The sequence below is a fragment of the Vicia villosa genome, linkage group LG7, assembly GCF_029867415.1.
Source record: "Vicia villosa cultivar HV-30 ecotype Madison, WI linkage group LG7, Vvil1.0, whole genome shotgun sequence".
Lineage (NCBI taxonomy): Eukaryota > Viridiplantae > Streptophyta > Magnoliopsida > Fabales > Fabaceae > Vicia > Vicia villosa.
Window position 1 is genome coordinate 74,079,445 of NC_081186.1, and position 5,577 is coordinate 74,085,021.

At 36.5% G+C, this 5,577-nt stretch overlaps 1 non-coding gene across 1 annotated transcript; it reads right to left on the minus strand.

Moving 5' to 3' along the window:
• Window positions 1-209: 209 nt before the first annotated feature.
• Window positions 210-280, minus strand: TRNAG-GCC (transfer RNA glycine (anticodon GCC)). Its single transcript has one exon. It is a non-coding gene; the product is annotated as a tRNA-Gly (tRNA).
• Between the last annotated feature and the right edge of the window lie 5,297 nt (window positions 281-5,577).

Genomic DNA, 5,577 nt, shown 5'->3' on the forward strand with positions numbered 1-5,577 from the left:
AGCCAGCTATGAATGCACATAATATCTCCCATAGCCACTTAATTTTATTTAGTGGAGGACCCAGAATAGAAACCAAAATATGTGGAAAAAATTACATACCTATCATTCAAAACACTCTTCACGATAACTATATTCAGACAATCATTTGCTAAAGAATAAAAATTTGAAAACACAAAGAATAGCAAAAGTATAAAAAACAAAATATAACATGCACCAGCCGGGAATCGAACCCGGGTCTGTACCGTGGCAGGGTACTATTCTACCACTAGACCACTGGTGCTTTGATATTTGAAGTCTAATATTTTTATTTTTACTTATTGAAAATAATTGTAGCTCTTGAAACCATCCTTATCAATGTTTATATCATTAATCACATATGTTATCCTAACCTTATCTTCAATATTAATGATCTTTGGTTTTATTCATATTACAAATAAAGTCTTCTAGTAAAGGTCATATGCTAGCTCTTTTTTTTTCTTCATTCAACTTCAATTATAAGAAAAGACAATTATGTTGGATAATGATGATTCATCAATAATATGTATTTTTAAAGTTAGTTTTTAGGAATTTTAGTTTAAAGTTTTTGGTTAAAATAGTAGGAGAAACTGTGATTTAATTCAATAATTTTAATTTGTAATCTTCTCTAGTCACATAAACTTTTGTAGCTTTGTTATTTCTTGAAGTTTATCTTACAATCGTTTTTTATAAATTAGAAGATTAAATTTAATATTCAATAGCATAGATACACATCATTCAATATTAAAACTTAATCAAAGTTATATTTTAAAAATAATTTTTATAACAGTTATTTAAAATAATTTTAAATTTATGTGCATTTTTTAAATTTTTAATATAAAAAATCGTTAAAAATTAAAATACTTCCAAATACGTACTATTCGAAACATCTCCTTCACTTCGCTCTTTCCATATGGTTATTATCAAGTAGGTGGAATTTCTTATTTGTGGGACATCATGGTTACAATGATATAACAATGAAATGGATTTGTACTTATCATGGTTAAATTTGTACTTATCAGTCCAGAATCCCTCAAGCACAGGGTTTGTATGGGCGAAGTGTTTCTAAGACAAACTTTATGACAGTTCACAGTCCCTTAAGCATGAGGCATAGAAGGGCACAGTGTTTTAAAATAAAGACGTGATAATCTGTCGTTCCTTAATGGAAGAATTCATTGATTGGAAAGATATGATAATCTAAAGTCCCTCAAGAATGAAGTGATTAAGGATGAAATGTTTTAAAAACGGTGTTGCCTCTAGTGAGTATAAGATTGAGTTTGATAGCAGTCGTCCAAATAAATTTAATGGTTGATTTCCTTATCACTGGTCTACTTATAAAACTAAATATGTGATTAATGAAGAAAATGATCAAAAATATCTTTGCAAGAGAGCCTTTGGTCTATCATCAAATTTTTTAATTAAATATACTTATAAAGTAAACTTAAATCTTTTCTACTAAAAAATCTGGCATTGCATAGACATGCGTATGTTAGGTTGTAGATCTCAGTAAGTTGGTTTGGCTAGTAATGCAATTGTAAAACTTGCCTTCAAGAATAAGATATAATTATTCCTAATGTTTTATGTGTACCACAAGTCAAACGCATAGTAAAAATTTAAGGGAATTTCTTACCTCATTCCTTAGGGTTCTTAGGCAACATGTGTGCTTCCAAAAATATCTCTTGCTTCAGGAAGTGTATCTCTGGACGCATCTTTCTTCTACTCAATGTTGATTTGTTTTGTAGGTGCGTCTACGGAATATTTCCTGTTATGTATCTCCGGAACGTTTTTTCATACATTCGCGCCAGAGTCTCTTCTCCTCCCTCATTCTTCACTTTTCATCTTCCAACTCTCCAAACTCTCTTAAACCTCAAAAAATATTTTTCCACCAAACTTGATTTTTTCACTCGAGTTCGACAGAGAACATTAACTTCAACAATCAATACACTCCAAACCATTCAAAGCTCAATATAATCGGTAAATTTTCGAGTTTCTGAAGTATTTTTGAGTATTTCCCGTAAAAGAGTTAGAATATACTTTTAGGGTAGAAATCCTTATATAGTTTTAAAAACATAGTTTATAGATAATGTAGGTATTGTTTGTTGTCTTAAACGGATGATCAGGGCTTCAAAAAATGGATTTTCATGGGTTAGAGGCGCCATTATTGTGACTGTTGAAGTTGCATAAGGTTTCGGAGGTGCATCTACAAAACAAGTTAATGTTAGGATATTTTCGTGGATGCTGCTCCGGAATAATCCAGATTTTGTAAATGTTGGGTACTTTCGTTGGTGTATCCACGGAAGTTTTCCACATGTATATATTCGGAAGTAAAAAATGTTTATTTTTTTCTTTTTATAATTTATTTGTATCTAATTTTAACTTATTAGTTATACCTTGCATACTTTATGGATGACAGAGAGGACCGACTGATACGTGGACAGGTTGCACAGCATACACCCGTTTGACGTGCACGGAGCCAGACAATTTCAAAGGGAGCCGATGCATCTGTTCTTGTTGTTCCAACAAAGCCTACAGTTGCTGAGGTTGCGCCTAGTGCACAACCTAGTCCACAACCTAGTGCTTTCATCCACTTCTTCATCCTGGAGGTGTCGGGATGCTGATGAGGGTTCATCACAGGCCCCATCCTCCCGCCTGCCTTGTCGGGATAGTTTTGTTCCACTTCATATAGATGAGGTTGATCTGGTGCCACCTCTAGAGGGTGATGACCCACCACAAGAGAATGTTGATGAAGATGAGGATGCACCTGAGGGTTTCTCGGGGGGTCCACTCGATATGTCCCTGCTGACAGGGTACGCCGAACATACTGCCAGACATGTCTGGGATGGAGAGGTAACATTACTTAGATTATTTCACTATTTTTTCATTGGAAATTTATTATCTGTAACATTGTTTCTTATTAACATTGTTTTCATTTAAAATTTTCGGTGGTGTGAGGGCTCAGAAGTTCTATAACCATGGGCGGAAGATATTATCTTTGGAGCAACCATAGGAGGTGTGGTTCCAGGATGTCCTTACTGCCTATGGTCTGAAGGACCTTTGTGAGATCGGTTAAACCTGATCCACAACGGGATGCTGATGGCTTTTGTAGAGAGATGGCACTCTGAGACGTCATCATTCCATCTACAGCATGGTGAGATCAAAATTACACTGGACAACGTCTCCTGTCCATTGCATATGTGGATCAAGGGTATCCTTATCCGTCACGGTAGGATGACGAATGAAGAAATGAGAGAGCTTTTGGTTGAGGAGCTTGGGGCTGATCCACTGGATGCGCGTAAGGAGGTGGATAAGACATGCGGTGCTCATGTGAGGTTCTCCTTTTTGAAGCATAGATTTACTAAGGCGTTCGCTAATGCACGACAGGCTGATGGTGATCCAGTTGAGGTTGAGATACACAGGAAGCATGTGCTGAGGTGTTTCTTTCTATATTTGATCAACACTCAACTCTTTGTGAACACGAGCTCCACGTATACCGATGTAGCTTACCTCGGGTACTTTTTAGATCTCACATGGATCCATGAGTACAACTGGGGGCGTTTACGCTTGCGTACACGTATTCGAATCTGGGAGAGGAATTTCTATGGAAAACCAGGACTATTGCAGGCAGATGTTCAGTATATGTGGTAACAATCTTATATTCTTCTACTTCTTTTCATTTATTTTCATTTATTTTCATTATTTTCACTTTTGTTCACTATATGTTTTTTATTTTAATTTCAGGGGTGGATATTCCAACACTTTCCAATGATATTTGGCTAGGGGGTGTGTCAGATTACACCGAGGACTGGCCGCATGTTCGTGCCTTCATCCTCCTCAGAGGGAACCAAGCGATCGACCCTTACAGAGTCTATCGGGATCGCGTGGTTGTTGAGGACACCCGTTAAGACGTCTATGATGTTCACCGTGTGATGCATCCGTTTGATGACATCTCACTATTCTATGGATGGTTAGTATACAGTTCGATCATCATTGTTTCATATATGTCAGAGCGCGTCATGCAACAGTTTGGCTACACTCAGACGATATCCTGACACCTTATTTTCTCCGCTCCTCTCGGCTTGACCCGTAGGCAGATAAATGAGATTTTTGTTGACTATCTGAATCACATGGTACCGGATGAGGCTCTGGCGACCAGAGCCGAGAGAGACTAGAGTTGTGTTGATGGCTACATCATGTGGTTCTTCACCGTCTCACACCCCTACATGGTGCCCACCGCAGAAGGATCACCGTCCAGACCAGCTCATCAAGAGATATTACAGGAGCAGCAATCTATGTTGGACCACACTCAGGATGTGTTGCCTCGTTGTCATCAAATAGTAGAGATGAAGCGGACATGCATCGAAGTCGATTTCTTCCCTAAGGGATCTGGTGGCAGGCGTATAGTGGATGAAATGATTGCAGTGGCACATGGGATACTTTGTACAGCATATATCGCGGCATGACGGGTGGGAGACGAGGCGGTAGAGGCAGAGGAGGCGGCAAAGGGGGTGGTAGAGGCAGAGGAGCCGACAGAGGCAGAGGATGGAGATATTGCCTGGCAAACACAGTAATGACTGTGGTGATTATTTTGATGTATTATATTTTGATGACATTTATGTACTATTATTTGATGATGTTTATGACATATGACTATTTTGATGTATTATTTTGATATATTATATAAGATTGAGGAGACATATGACTATTTTGATGTACTATATTTTGATGTATTTTGTTGCATGAAAAAGCTGGAGTTTTGAAGTGAAATATATCAGGTTTAAAATATAGCAGAAACTTCCGAAGGTATATCTACGAAAAAGTCTGACTAAGTTCCATATGTATCTACGAAAATTTCTCTGAACTGAAATACTTTGAAGTTTTTCCCAACGTTTACCAGTTTAAATTACTTCCGTAGATGTAGCTCCAAAAAAATTAAATTTTAACCAAAAAAAAAGTGCTTTCTAATATGTTTCTCCGAAAGCAGTGGACATAAATGAAATTGCTTTAGGTGTTTAAAAATATTAAGAGATGGATTAAGAAATTGCCAAAGTTAAAACGAGGAGGGTTGTCTTGTCCTATTCTACATGCTTAGTTCTAAACCGAGTCATGTTCTCAAAATAAATAAAGAAATAAAAGGAGAACAAACAATCCAATAGAATAGCTGTCTCAATGTATTGACGCAATAAAACATAAGATTTTATTATTGTCTGGAGCTCGTGTATTAAATAACAAACGAGTCCTTGGGATAGCCAAGTTTCCTAAGTTTATCCATCAAATTATAATTTCCAACAAGTCATTTTTTTTCAACATCACTGACCTATAAAGTGATAAAGCGAGTCGAGTTCCAATCATAGTTGCATTTGATAAACACTAACAACAAAAAACACATTTTGATGGAATTTAAAATGAAGGTTTGATTACACTTGTATTCTCTTTCAATTTCCATTATGAAAATTAGACAGTTACTAGACAGAAGATCTAGATGTAACAATTGAGATTGAATTCGCACAGTTACTAGACAGAAGATCTAGATGTAACAATTGAGATTGAATTCTAACAATGGAG